The following is a 14,369-nucleotide window of genomic DNA, read 5'->3' on the forward strand; positions in this document are numbered from 1 at the left end:
GACCCCCACCAATCCAAACTTCTTGAATGTCACTATGACATGTCAGAAGTTTGTAGAACGTTTAGCTACACTTTAAGAACCTCATGTTCCCGTTTATTGATTTTTGCCTAGAACCTATAGATCAACGTATACAGTTAGGTCCAGAATTATTTGGACAGTGACACAATCTTATGGTTTGGGCTCTGCATACCACCACATTGGATTTCAAATGAAACAACTGAAATGCAATCGAAGTGTAGACAATTAGGTTTAATTCAAGGGGTTGAACAAAAATATCCTGTGAAACGTTTAGGAATTGCAACCATTTTTCTACACAGCCTCCTCATTTCAGAGGCTCAAAAGTAATTGGACAAATTAACATTACCATAAATAAAATGTTATTTTTTAATACTTTGTAGAGAATCCTTTGCAGGCAATGACTGCCAGAAGTCTGAAACCCATGAACATCACCAAAAGGCTCGGTTTCCTCCATTGTGATGCTTTCCCAGGCCTTTACTGCAGATGTCTTCAGTTGTTGCTTATTTGTGGGTCTTTCTGCCTTAAGTTTTGTCTTAAGCAAGTGAAATGCATGCTCGATTGGGTTGAGATCTGGTGACTGACTTGGCCATTGCAGAATATTCCACTTATTTTGCCTTAAAAAAAACTCCTGGGTTGCTTTCACAGTATATTTTAGGTCATTGCCCATCTCGAATGTGAAGCGACGTCCAATCAACCTTGCTGCATTTGATTGAATGTGAGCAGAAAGTATATCACTGAACACTTCAGAATTCATCCGGCTGCTTGGGTCTCCAGCCACATCATCAATAAACACTAGTGACCAAGTGCCTTTGGCAGCCATGCATGCCCATGTCATCACACTGCCTCCACCATGTTTTACAGAAGATGTAGTGTGCTTTGGATCATGAGCCGTTCCAAGTCTCCTCCATACTTTCTTCCTCCCATCATTCAGGTACAGGTTGATCTTAGTTTCATCTCTCCAAAGAATGCTATTCCAAAACTGGGCTGGCTTCTTTAGATGTTGTTTGGCAAAGTTTAATCTGGCTTTTCTATTTTTGAGGCTGATTAATGGTTTGCACCTTGTGGTGAACCCTCTTTATTTGCTCTCATTAAGTCTTCCCTTTATGGTAGACTTAGATACTGATTCACCTACTTCCAGGAGAGTGTTCCTCACTTGGGTAGATGTTGTGGAGGGTTTTTCTTCGCCATGGAAAGGATTCTGTGATCATCCTCCACTGTTGTCTTCCGTGGATGTCCAGGCCTTTTGGAGTTCACGAGATCACAAGTCTGCAAACTGTTGATTTGGCCACTCCTAACATGTGTGCGGTCTCTCTGATGGATTTCTTCATTTTTTTCAGCCTAACGATGGTCTGTTTCACTTGCATTGAGAACTTCTTTGACCTCATGTTGTGGGTTCACAGCAACAGCTTCCAAATGCAAATGCCACACCTGGAATCAACTCCAGACCTTTTACCTGCTTAAATGATGATGGATTAATGAGGGAACAGCCAATGCAGCCCATTAAATAGCTTTTGAGATAATTGTCCAATTACCTTTGGTCCCTTGAAAAAGAGGCAGCTACATATTAAAGAGCTGTCATTCCTAAATCCTTCCTCAAATTAGGATGTGAATACCCTCAAATTAAAGCTGAGAGTGTGCACTTTAAGCCCGTATTTATTATATAACTGTATATTCAATATGTTTTGGAAAACAGCTAAAATGCCAAAACGTGTGTCACTGCCCAAATAATTCAGGACCTAATTGTATATCAAAAGCATGCCTGAACTATGGTAGGAACTGGATTTTTTTTCTTCTTTTTTCATGTTGGAGCCTGGGTCTACTCAAGATAGTCCAGTTTTTTCAAATATTAATGTGATATTGGACATTTTAAGTGATAACGTATTCAAAGTTATATTTTAGCACTTTACAGTGATAACAAATATTTCCACAGCAGAACTTTGCTGCTTGGATTGGTGAAACCAGATTGTTCACTCATACCTACTGTCTACCACACTCCCTCGAATCGACTATCAACAAGAACTCTAGGACAAATTTCCCAACTGCATCCGTTTATAAAAAGAACACTAGAAAATAAAGACAGCTAGGAGGAACAAAATACACAATTAATAATAAATGTGGGCCACTGTCTTTACAGGAGCTCAGCTCCCCAGCTAAATGTCTGCAACATTTTGCAGTATATTACATGTGGATGGGGTTTTTAAAATCCAATCCAGAAGTATCAGAAAGAATCCATGCAGAATTCAGTGCATGCAGTGGATTTTCAAATCTGAAGCATGTCAATTCTGTGGCAAATTAGTTGCGGATTCTCAACACTGATTTCACTCTTTTTAATGCAAAGGGTGAAATTCAGAGAAAATTAGCATAAAAATCCATTCCTCTATATTTTCTTAACTATGCTAGTTTTCTATTAGAAACATTAAACTACATCACACCATTAATAAAGGAGCAAAAAATGTTTTCCCGTTACATAATTTCATCTATATTTTTCTAGTCAGAGCATAAAACAAGCTGCCATCACAGCCTTTCTGGAATCCTTTTTTCGTCTACATCCCACAATAATGTAGTTTCCTTAACCCCTTCTTGCCTGTGCCACATAAATTTGGACATACTAAAAAGAATGAAGAATAGGAATGAACAAAAAGAATAAACATTATTACCAAATGGTGAAAATATAAAGAGTGGTATAATGAAATTCCTGTAATTGCTTAACATGTAACGAACATGGTAAATGTGAATTTCTAGTGCGATGAACACCGGTTCCACATAAGAAGATAACTAATTGCCTCGTTGGGTTCGTGGACCCACTGGACCGTACCGCCTTGGCGGTATGGCAGCTGGCCAACAGGGCGCAGGAAACAGTCTATAGTTGTATAAGTTACCTGTGGCAGCTCAGACAGTAGCAAGGCAGGCTTGGCTGGGACAAGGCAACAGGCAGACGTCAGGTGTGGTGTAGCAGGACAGGCGTGGTATGCAGCACAGCACGACTACAGCTCAGCACGGCATTTGATGAGGATAGCACAGGATACAGGTACGGGAAACACTGGGAACTGGAAGACACTAGGAGACCATTTGCATAGACAAACTAGGATACGACAAACAACGCTCAGGCATGGGAGGAAGGGGCTGGAACCTTGTTAGAGCCCAGGGTGCTCTAGGAGCAATCAGCTCAATCTCTCACCTGCGTGCGCTTTGGCTTCTTAAGTCTGGACTGAGCTTGGGAGCGCACCCTGGTGGTCACTATCGAACAGGACGGCCGTATGTGCAGACATCTCTGGAGAGAAGGGCGTCGACTGTATGGAAGGAGTTTGTGGTCAGCGACCATGGATGTTACACTAATGATCTTCCCGTGCCTGATAGAAGGGAATGAACAGGGTATAAGTGTAGTTTATAGTAGTATGAACACATATTCCACATAAGTAGATGCCTAATAATTTTCCTTGTGCTCGACAGACATGGAATGAATAGGGTAATTGTGCAGTTTATAGAAGAATGAACACATTTTCCATACAAACAGATGTGTAATGATTTCCCTGTGCTTATTAAACATGCAATGAACAGGGTATAGATGTTGATTATAATGGAATTAAAGGGGTTTTCCAATCCTTTTTTTTTTTTTTTTAAATCAATGCAATGTTCCTCTATTAATATATTAGCGTACTCTGACTAGCTTTTTCTTGATAATAAATGGTTTTAGTAACATTACTCCCTATTGTTTACCTTGAGAGGTTTGTTTTGCTCAGTAAGTTCATTCCTCTTCTCTTCCTGTGTTTCTCCTCCCTGCATGCACTGCTCTAGTCCCAGCATGCAATGTGCATGCAGCAGTGCACTTGCTCCGCCTACTACACCCAGCTCTACTAACTTCTGCAATCTCAGTCTTCATTTTGGTGCTTTCATTCTATTACTGATAGCACAAGCTGAAATCACTGGATATCTGCGTTTTTAACCTCTTAACGCCGAAGGGCGGATATATCAGTCCTCTGCAGCTGCTAGTTCGCGCAGGAGGAGGGATATATCCGTCCTGTGATGGCGCGGGTACTGCCAGTGTACCCACGCGATCAGCGGCAGGAGCACGGTCCGATTCCGGCAGTTTAACCCATTAAATGCTGCTGTCAATAGTGACAGCGGCATCTAATGTGTTTGACAGAGGGAGGGAGCTCCCTCTGTCCCCCCATCGGCGCCCCCACAAAGAAATCGCGGGTCGCCGTCGGGTTTCAATGGCAGCGGGGGTCTAACAAAGACCCTCAGGTCTGTCTTCAGCATCTGCCTGTTAGGCGATGCCGGAGGCATGACCTAACAGGTTGCCTGTCAGTTTTACACTGACAGGCAATAATGCTTCCGTATACTAAGTATACCAAAGCATTATATATGCGATCGGCACATCGCATAGTGAAGTCCCATGGTGGGACTAAAAAAAAAATATGTCAATCCGTTAAATAAAGTTAAAGTAAAATTACAGTGAAAATCAAATAAAACTACTTTTTTTGCCCAAAAAGTGTTTTTTTTTAGTAAAAGTGTCAAAACAAATCACACATACACATATATGGTATCCCCGCGATCGTAACAACTTGAACAATAAAATTAACACATTAATTAAACCGCCGGATGAACGGCGTCCAAAAAAACAACGGCAAAATTCGCTCTTTTCTCCCATTCCCCCCATAAAAAATTAAATAAAAATTAATCTAAGTCCTATGTACCCCAAAATAGTACTAATGAAAACTACACATTGTCCCGCAAAAATCAAGCCCACGTACGGCCACATACACGGAAAAATAAAAACGTTACGTCTCTTGGAATGCGGCGATGCAAAAACAAGTAATTTTTTTCTAAAAGGCTTTTTATTGTGCAAACGTAGGAAAACATATAAAACCTTTACATATTTGGTATCCCCGTAACCGTGCCGAGCCATAGAATAAAGTTAACATGTCATTTACGCTGCATAGTAAACGGCGTAAATTTATAACGTGAAAATCAATGCTGGAATAGCTGCTTATTTTCAATACTCTCCTAAACTAAAGTTAATAAAAGTTAATCAATATATTATAAGCATCTAAAAATGGTGGAATTACAAAATACAACTCGTCCCGCAAAAAACAAGCCCTTATACGGCTATGTCGACGGAATAAAAAAAAAGTTACGACTCTTGGAATGCGACCGTGAAGAAACAAAAAATAATCCAAAGGTCATTAACGCGCAAAATGGCCCGGTCATTAAGGGGTTAAACGGTTTGAAGAGGTCTTGTGGTACCAAAACAGTGGAAACCCCCAAAAGGTGACACCATTTTGGAAACTAGACCCCTTGAGGAATTCATTGTAGTTTTCTTGGGGTGCATGCGGCTTTTTGATCAGTTTTTATTCTATTTTTAAGTAGCGCGGTGACTAAAAAAACAGCAATTCTACTATTGTTTTTTTATTCTATTTTTGTTACAGCGTTCACCGTGCGCTATAAATGACATATTCACTTTATTCTGCGGGGCGATACGATTAGGGCTCATTTACACGAGCGTGTTATACGTCCGTGCAACGCGCGTCACAGGGACCTATGTTAGTCTATGGGGCCGTGCAGCCAGGTGCGTGATTTTCACGCAGCGTATGTCCGCTGCGTGAAACGCACGACGTCCTATATTTGTGCGCTGTTCGCACATCACGCACCCATTGAAGTCAATGGGTGTGTGAAAACCACGCATGTCGCACGGAAGCAATTCCGTGGGACGCGCGTGATTCGCGCAACAGCACTGTAAAGGATGAATGAAAACAGAAAAGCACCACGTGCTTTTCTGTTTACAAACATCCAAACGGAGTGTCATAATGATGGTGGCTGCGCGAAAACCACGCAGCCGCGCATCATAAAGGGCTGACACACGGAGCTGTTAAGTGACTTTTGCGCACGCAAAACGCCGCGCTTTTTGCTTGCACAAAACGCACACGCTCGTGTAAACTCAGCCTTACGGTGACACCAGATGTTTATAGTTCTTTTATGTCTTATGGCGTTTGCACAATAAAATAAGTTTTGTAAAAAATCATTAACTTTTTGTGTTACCTTATTCTAACAGCCAGAACGTTATAATTTTTCCATCAATAAAGCCGTGCGAGGACTTATTTTTTGCGTAACTGTGGTTTCGATCAGGACCATTTTTAGGTACATGCGACTTTTTGATCTATTTTTAATAAATTTTTTGGGAGGTGAAGTGACCAAAGAATTGTGATTGTGGTTCGGTTTATTATTATTTTCTTTTACGGCGTTCACCGCGCGGGATAAATAACGAAATAATTTTGTAGTTCAGGCCGTTACGGACGCGGCGATACCAATTATGTATAGTTTATTTATATATTTTTATTAATAAAAAAGGACTGATAAGGGAAAAAAAGGGGATTTTTTTTAACTTTTATTTTTACACATCTTTTTTTTTACTGTATTACTTTGTCCCATTAGGGGACTTGAGGGCAGGAGGCCCTGATTGCTATTCTAATACACTGCACTACATGCGTAGTGCAGTGTATTAGAACTGTCAGCTATTCACTGACAGCAAGCATAGTGGGTCCTGACTTTGTCAGGACCCATTAGGCTTCCGTCGATGGCATAGCCGGACGCCATTGTTTGGTGTCCGGTTGCCATAGTAACCATCGCCGGCCGCTATCGTGTAGCAGGCCGGCGATGGTAACTTAACCCCTAAAAAGCCGCGATCTCTATTGAACGCGGCTTTTAAGGGGTTAGACAGCGGGGACACAGCGATCGGTCCCCGATGTAGGAGCTGCGGCAGCTGCTGTACGAGACAGCAGCTGTCACAGCTCCTGCACCTGTCGGGAAGACGGCCGAAACGGCTGTTATTCCCGCAACTTCATATTCCGTCGCTAATTTATAAGGAGTTATAATTTCACAGAGCATGCGCGGTGGAGTGTGTTAACCACGCATGCTCTAATGAGATAAAGAAGCACGTGGTACGGTTACGTCATTTGTGACGTAACCGTACAGTGTGAAAGCCGGAAACCGGAAGCAAGGCAGAAGACCAAATGGACGGGTCTGCACAGGAAGTGCAGATTTTGCATTACTAAGGGGGCGGTGATGGAGGAGGATATACGACGCTACAGCCATCTGATGAAACGTAAGTACATTGTAAAGTTATATATTTTTCATTGTTTTATTTAAATAAATGTAATTTTTTAGTTCCGGAAAACCCCTTGTTAGGGATCTGCCAGGTACTTCATCTAGGTATACTCCTGGGATTAATCAATCCACACCTGAGGCCAGACCTGTTCGACTGACACCATCTTCCACCAACCAGGGTGGCAGGCTCAGGAGTGGGAGAGCCTATCGCGGCCTGGTCTGTCGGAGTTAGCTCCGCCCCCTGTCCTTTATTACCTGCCCTGTTCTCTCCCTCAGTGCTTGTAATTCTTTTGGATTCCTGGCCCCACTGCTGCTTGCTCCAGCCTGCTTCTGCCGTGCTTCTGCCTTGCTGCAGTTCTGCTTGACCTGCTTTGCTTTGCCCCTGGCTTGCTTCTGTCTCCTTGCCCGCTTGGGTGTACTCACTTCGTCCTGGTCCTGACTGTCCGTTCGCCGCTCCGTTTCCTCGTGGCGTTCCGTGGCTACTGCCCCTTCCCTTGCATGTTCCCTGTTTGTTGTCCTGTGCACTTAGACAGCGTAGGGACCGCCGCCCAGTTGTACCTCGTCGCCTAGGGCGGGTCATTGCAAGTAGGCAGGGACAGGGCGGTGGGTAGATTAGGGCTCACTTTCCCTTCACCTCCTTCCTGCCATTACATAATTACAAGCCCCTCACCTAGTCTACCATTTCTCCTACGCTGACGCTATCATGGACCCCCTTGAGACCCTGACCCAGCAGATGCAGGGCCTCTCCCTACAGGTCCAGGCCCTGGCCCAAAGGGTCAATCAGGGTGACGCTGCTTTAGTAGTACCCCTCACCTCACCTCTAGAACCCGACCTCAAGTTACCTGACCGGTTCTCAGGGGACCGTAAGACGTTTCTCTCCTTCCGGGAGAGTTGCAGACTGTATTTCCGCCTAAAGCCCCACTCCTCAGGTTCCGAGAACCAGCGGGTGGGTATCATCATATCCCGACTCCAGGAAGGGCCCCAAGAGTGGGCCTTCTCCTTGGCTCCTGACGCCCCTGAACTTTCCTCTGTTGATCGTTTTTTCTCTGCCCTCGGACTCATTTACGACGAGACTGACAGGACTGCTTTAGCCGAGAGCCAGCTGGTGACCTTACGTCAGGGTAGGAGACCGGTTGAGGAATACTGTTCTGATTTTAGGAAGTGGTGCGTAGCTTCTCAGTGGAACGATCCGGCCCTAAGGTGCCAGTTTAGGTTAGGATTATCTGACGCCCTGAAGGATCTGCTGGTTAGCTACCCCTCGTCTGACTCCCTTGACCAGGTTATGGCCCTAGCAGTACGACTTGACCGACGTCTCAGGGAACGTCAGCTAGAACGCTTCAGTGTGCTCCCCTCTGACTTTTCTGCGATCCCCCCCGAGGTCCCGTCTCCTCGCGCCTCCACGGAGGACTCGGAGGTACCTATGCAACTCAGGGCCTCCATGTCCCCTCGACAACGTAGGGAGTTTCGCAGAATGAATGGTCTCTGCTTCTACTGTGGGGACGACAAGCATCTACTGAACACCTGTCCCAGGCGCAAGAATAAGAAGCCGGAAAACTTCCGCGCCTAAGTGATCATCGGGGAGGTCACTTGGGCGCACAGGTATTTCCCGTTAATGTGAAACGCAATAAAATTTTGCTTCCCTTTCAGGTCTCGTTTGCTGGCCGGGCTGCCACGGGCAGTGCTTTCGTGGATTCAGGGTCATCTGCTAATATCATGTCTGTGGAATTTGCTATGTCTCTAAAGATGCCTTGTATTGATTTACCTTATCCTATCCCTGTAGTAGGAATCGACTCAACTCCCCTTGCTAATGGTTATTTTACTCAGCATACTCCTGTTTTTGAACTCCTGGTTGGCTCCATGCATTTGGAGCAGTGCTCTGTACTGGTGATGCAGGGATTATCGTCTGATCTGGTTTTAGGCCTTCCCTGGTTGCAGTTGCATAATCCCACGTTTGATTGGAATACTGGGGATCTCACCAAATGGGGTAATGAATGTCTTATGTCATGTCTTTCTGTTAACTCTATTTCTCCCCGGGAGGAGGTAAACACGCTTCCTGAGTTTGTTCAGGACTTCGCCGATGTGTTTTCTAAGGAGGCCTCCGAGGTGTTGCCCCCCCCCATAGAGATTACGATTGCGCTATCGATTTGGTGCCTGGTGCCAAGCTTCCTAAGGGTAGGATATTTAATCTTTCATGTCCTGAACGTGAAGCCATGAGGGTGTATATCCAAGAATGCCTGGCCAAGGGTTTCATTCGCCCCTCGACTTCTCCTGTAGGTGCTGGCTTCTTCTTCGTGGGGAAGAAGGATGGTGGTCTTAGGCCGTGCATTGATTATCGTAACCTGAATAAGGTCACCGTAAGGAACCAGTACTCACTTCCTTTGATTCCGGATCTTTTTAATCAGGTTCAGGGAGCCCAATGGTTTTCTAAGTTCGATCTACGGGGGGCATATAACCTTATCCGCATCAAAGAGGGGGATGAGTGGAAAACTGCGTTCAACACACCCGAGGGTCATTTAGAATACCTGGTCATGCCCTTTGGGTTGTGTAATGCCCCTGCTGTCTTCCAGAATTTTATTAATGAAATCCTGAGAGAGTACCTGGGTAATTTTCTTGTTGTGTACCTTGATGACATACTGGTGTTTTCCAAGGACTGGTCCTCCCACGTGGAGCATGTCAGGAAGGTGCTACAGGTCCTTCGGGAGAATAATCTGTTTGCTAAGACTGAAAAATGTGTCTTTGGGGTACAGGAGATACCATTTTTAGGGCAAATCCTCACTCCTCATGAATTCCGCATGGACCCTGCCAAGGTTCAGGCTGTGGCGGAATGGGTCCAACCTGCCTCCCTTAAGGCGTTACAGTGTTTTTTAGGGTTCGCCAACTATTACAGGAGATTTATTGCCAACTTCTCGGTCGTCGCTAAGCCTCTTACGGACCTTACCCGCAAGGGTGCTGATGTCCTCCATTGGCCCCCTGAGGCCGTCCAGGCCTTTGAGACCCTCAAGAAGTGCTTTATCTCGGCCCCCGTGCTGATTCAGCCCAACCAAGAGGAGCCATTTATTGTGGAGGTTGACGCTTCCGAGGTGGGAGTGGGGGCCGTCTTGTCCCAGGGTACCAGCTCCCTCACCCATCTCCGCCCCTGTGCTTACTTCTCTAGGAAGTTTTCGCCCACGGAGAGTAACTATGATATTGGCAACCGCGAACTTCTAGCCATTAAATGGGCTTTTGAGGAGTGGCGGCACTTCCTGGAGGGGGCCAGACACCAGGTAACGGTCCTTACGGATCACAAGAATCTGGTTTTCCTAGAATCGGCCCGGAGGCTTAATCCTAGACAAGCTCGGTGGGCACTATTCTTTACCAGATTTAATTTCTTGGTTACCTATAGGGCTGGGTCCAAGAATATTAAGGCTGATGCTCTGTCACGTAGTTTCATGGCCAATCCTCCTTCTGAGAAGGATCCTGCTTGTATTTTACCCCCTGGTATAATCGTCTCTGCCACGGATTCTGATTTAGCTTCTGATATCGCGGCTGATCAGGGTGCAGCTCCCGGGAACGTCCCTGGGGACAAACTGTTTGTTCCCCTGCAATACCGGCTGAGGGTACTCAGGGAAAACCATGACTCCGCTCTATCTGGTCATCCTGGCATCTTGGGCACCAAACACCTCATTACCAGAAACTATTGGTGGCCTGGGTTGCCTAAAGACGTTAGGGCTTACGTCGCCGCTTGTGAGGTTTGCGCTAGGTCCAAAACCCCTAGGTCCCGACCTGCGGGCCTACTACGTTCCTTGCCCATTCCCCAGAGACCTTGGACCCATATCTCCATGGATTTTATCACCGATTTGCCTCCATCTCAGGGCAAGTCGGTGGTGTGGGTTGTAGTCGACCGCTTCAGCAAGATGTGCCACTTTGTGCCCCTTAAGAAGCTACCTAACGCCAAGACGTTAGCTTCTTTGTTTGTGAAACACATCCTGCGTCTCCATGGGGCCCCAGTCAATATTGTTTCTGACAGAGGGGTACAATTTGTTTCCTTATTTTGGAGAGCTTTTTGTAAAAAGTTGGAGATTGATCTGTCCTTCTCCTCCGCCTTCCATCCCGAAACTAATGGCCAAACGGAAAGGACCAACCAATCCCTGGAACAATATTTAAGGTGTTTCATCTCTGACTGTCAATTCGATTGGGTCTCATTCCTTCCCCTTGCTGAATTTTCCTTGAATAACCGGGTCAGTAACTCGTCAGGGGTCTCCCCGTTTTTCTGTAATTTCGGGTTTAACCCAAGATTCTCCTCCGTCTCCCCTGGTTGTTCCAATAATCCTGAGGTAGAGGATGTTCATCGGGAACTGTGCACTGTCTGGGCCCAGGTTCAGAAGAACCTAGAGGCGTCCCAGAGCGCACAAAAGATTCAGGCGGATAGTAGACATTCTGCTAACCCCCGGTTTGTCGTCGGGGATTTGGTCTGGTTGTCGTCCAGGAACTTGCGCCTTAAGGTCCCGTCCAGGAAGTTTGCTCCCCGATTTATTGGACCTTATAAGATCATTGAAGTCCTCAACCCTGTATCCTTCCGTCTGGAGCTCCCCCCATCATTTCGCATACATGACGTCTTCCATGCCTCCCTCCTTAAACGCTGCTCCCCGTCCTGGTCCCCCTCGAGGATACCTCCTGTTCCCGTTCTCACCCCTGAGGGGGTCGAATTCGAGGTGGCCAAGATTATGGACAGTAGGATGGTCCAGGGGTCCCTCCAGTACCTGGTCCATTGGAGAGGATACGGGCCGGAGGAGAGGACTTGGGTACCTGCCCGTGATGTTCACGCTGGGGTATTGATCAGGAGGTTCCACCTTCTCTTCCCCACTAAACCGGGTCCCCTTAGTAAGGGTCCGGTGGCCCCTCATAAAAGGGGGAGTACTGTTAGGGATCTGCCAGGTACTTCATCTAGGTATACTCCTGGGATTAATCAATCCACACCTGAGGCCAGACCTGTTCGACTGACACCATCTTCCACCAACCAGGGTGGCAGGCTCAGGAGTGGGAGAGCCTATCGCGGCCTGGTCTGTCGGAGTTAGCTCCGCCCCCTGTCCTTTATTACCTGCCCTGTTCTCTCCCTCAGTGCTTGTAATTCTTTTGGATTCCTGGCCCCACTGCTGCTTGCTCCAGCCTGCTTCTGCCTTGCTGCAGTTCTGCTTGACCTGCTTTGCTTTGCCCCTGGCTTGCTTCTGTCTCCTTGCCCGCTTGGGTGTACTCACTTCGTCCTGGTCCTGACTGTCCGTTCGCCGCTCCGTTTCCTCGTGGCGTTCCGTGGCTACTGCCCCTTCCCTTGCATGTTCCCTGTTTGTTGTCCTGTGCACTTAGACAGCGTAGGGACCGCCGCCCAGTTGTACCTCGTCGCCTAGGGCGGGTCGTTGCAAGTAGGCAGGGACAGGGCGGTGGGTAGATTAGGGCTCACTTTCCCTTCACCTCCTTCCTGCCATTACACCCCTTTAACAAATATTTTACATAAGTAGATGCCTAATAATTTGCCTTGGCCTGATAGAAATGGAATGAACAGGGTATATGTGTAGTTTATAGTAGTATGAACGTATATTCCACATAAGTAGATGTGTACTGAATCTCCTGTAATTCCTAGACAGGGTTTGTAGTGGAATGTGTCATGGTCTGTGGGTATGTGGACCCACTACGCCACACTGCCGTAGTGGGGAGGCAGCTGGCCAAACAAAAGAACACCCAATCAATACAAAGTCCAGCACAAGGGTACCTGAATAGTCCATACAGTGGCAGAGGCTTTAGCACGGAGGGGGCTGGATGTTGCAGGTTGCGCCAGATGTGGCGGAAGACAGTAGGTGCGGCAGGTTGCGCCAGACGTGGTGGTCGGCAGTAGTTGCAGCAGGAAACGACTCCAACACTAGATAGGCTCAGGAACAACGCACGGCACAGGATACAGGTAGCAGGGCACAGGAACACTGGGAACAGGACAACACTGATGGACAATTTGCAAAGACTGACATGGGAATTACTAACAACGCTCAGGAAGGAGTGAAGGGGCATGGCCCCTTAAATAGTCCAGAGTGATTGGGGCTAATTTAAAATATAATTCATGTGCCCTTTAAGGCCGGGCACGAGCGTGCGCGTGCACCTTATGGGACAGTGTCGAGCAGAGTGGAAGTGAGTGCTGGCGTCTCCTAGGAAGGAGATGCCGGCCAGCACTACAGATCTATGGCCGCAGCCGCTGGGGGGGTTAAGTAGGAACGGCGGTCCGCGGCCATGGACGCTACAGAATGAACACATATTCCACATAAGTAGATGCCGTATACTTTTCCTGTGCCCGATAACCCGTTCATTGCATGTCTATGTAAATAGCTTATAGTGAAATCTTTTTATATGGAATATGTGTTCATACCACTATAAATTATTATATGTTCATTACATATTTTATATTAATTCCATGTCTATGAAGCACAGGAAATTCTTAAGGCATCTGTTTATATAGAAGATTTGGTAAGTCCACTATATTCCATGTCTAACAATCATAGAAAATGTCCATAAACTATATATGGATTATATATTCCACAATAAACATAATATAAAACCTGTTCATTTTATGTCTAGCAAGCATTGGTAACTCATTACAGTTCTATTTATAGGAAATGTGTTCATTCCACTTTTAACTATACACATACCCTGTCCATTCCAAGTCTATCAAGCACAGGAAATTGCATAGGCATTTGTTTATATGGAATATATGTTTATTCCACTATAAACGACACAAATTTCCTGTTCATTCTCTGTCTATCAAGGTATTTCACTTCTATTTACATGGAAAATGTGTTAATTTCACTATAAACTCTACATACAGTGGATATAAAAAGTCTACACACCCCTGTTAAAATGCCAGGTTTTTGTCATGTTACAAAGTCAGTACAAGAAATTTTCCACCTTTAGGCTATGTTCACACGGGGTATTTTGCCGAGTTTTTTGACGCGGAAACCGCGTCGCAAAACTCGGCAGAAACGGCCCGAGAACGCCTCCCATTGATTTCAATGGGAGGCGTCGGCGTCTTTTTCCCGCGAGCAGTAAAACTGCCTCGCGGGAAAAAGAAGCGACATGCCCTATCTTCGGCCGCTTCCGCCTCTGACCTCCCATTGACTTCAATGGGAGGCAGGAGAAAGCGTATTTCTCGCTGTTTTATGCCCGCGGCGCTCAATGGCCGCGGGCGAAAAACGGCGCGATAATTGCCGGGAAAATCGGCGTGCAGGGAGAGG

The 14,369-nt window shown here is 46.1% G+C and overlaps 1 protein-coding gene across 2 annotated transcripts in view; it reads right to left on the reverse strand.

Annotated features, from left to right (window-relative positions):
• The window catches only part of ZDHHC14 (zDHHC palmitoyltransferase 14), a 195,136-nt gene that overhangs the window by 143,800 nt on the left and 36,967 nt on the right, over nucleotides 1-14,369 (reverse strand). The window contains exon 2 of one of the 2 annotated variants that reach the window (XM_075862666.1): nucleotides 2,898-3,368. The exons of the other annotated variant lie outside the window; for it this stretch is intronic. The gene's annotated coding sequence lies outside the window, so the exon portion shown is untranslated. The remainder of the gene's footprint in view (nucleotides 1-2,897; nucleotides 3,369-14,369) is intronic. 2 annotated transcript variants of the gene reach the window in all.

Source organism: Rhinoderma darwinii, chromosome 4 (assembly GCF_050947455.1).
Source record: "Rhinoderma darwinii isolate aRhiDar2 chromosome 4, aRhiDar2.hap1, whole genome shotgun sequence".
Lineage (NCBI taxonomy): Eukaryota > Metazoa > Chordata > Amphibia > Anura > Rhinodermatidae > Rhinoderma > Rhinoderma darwinii.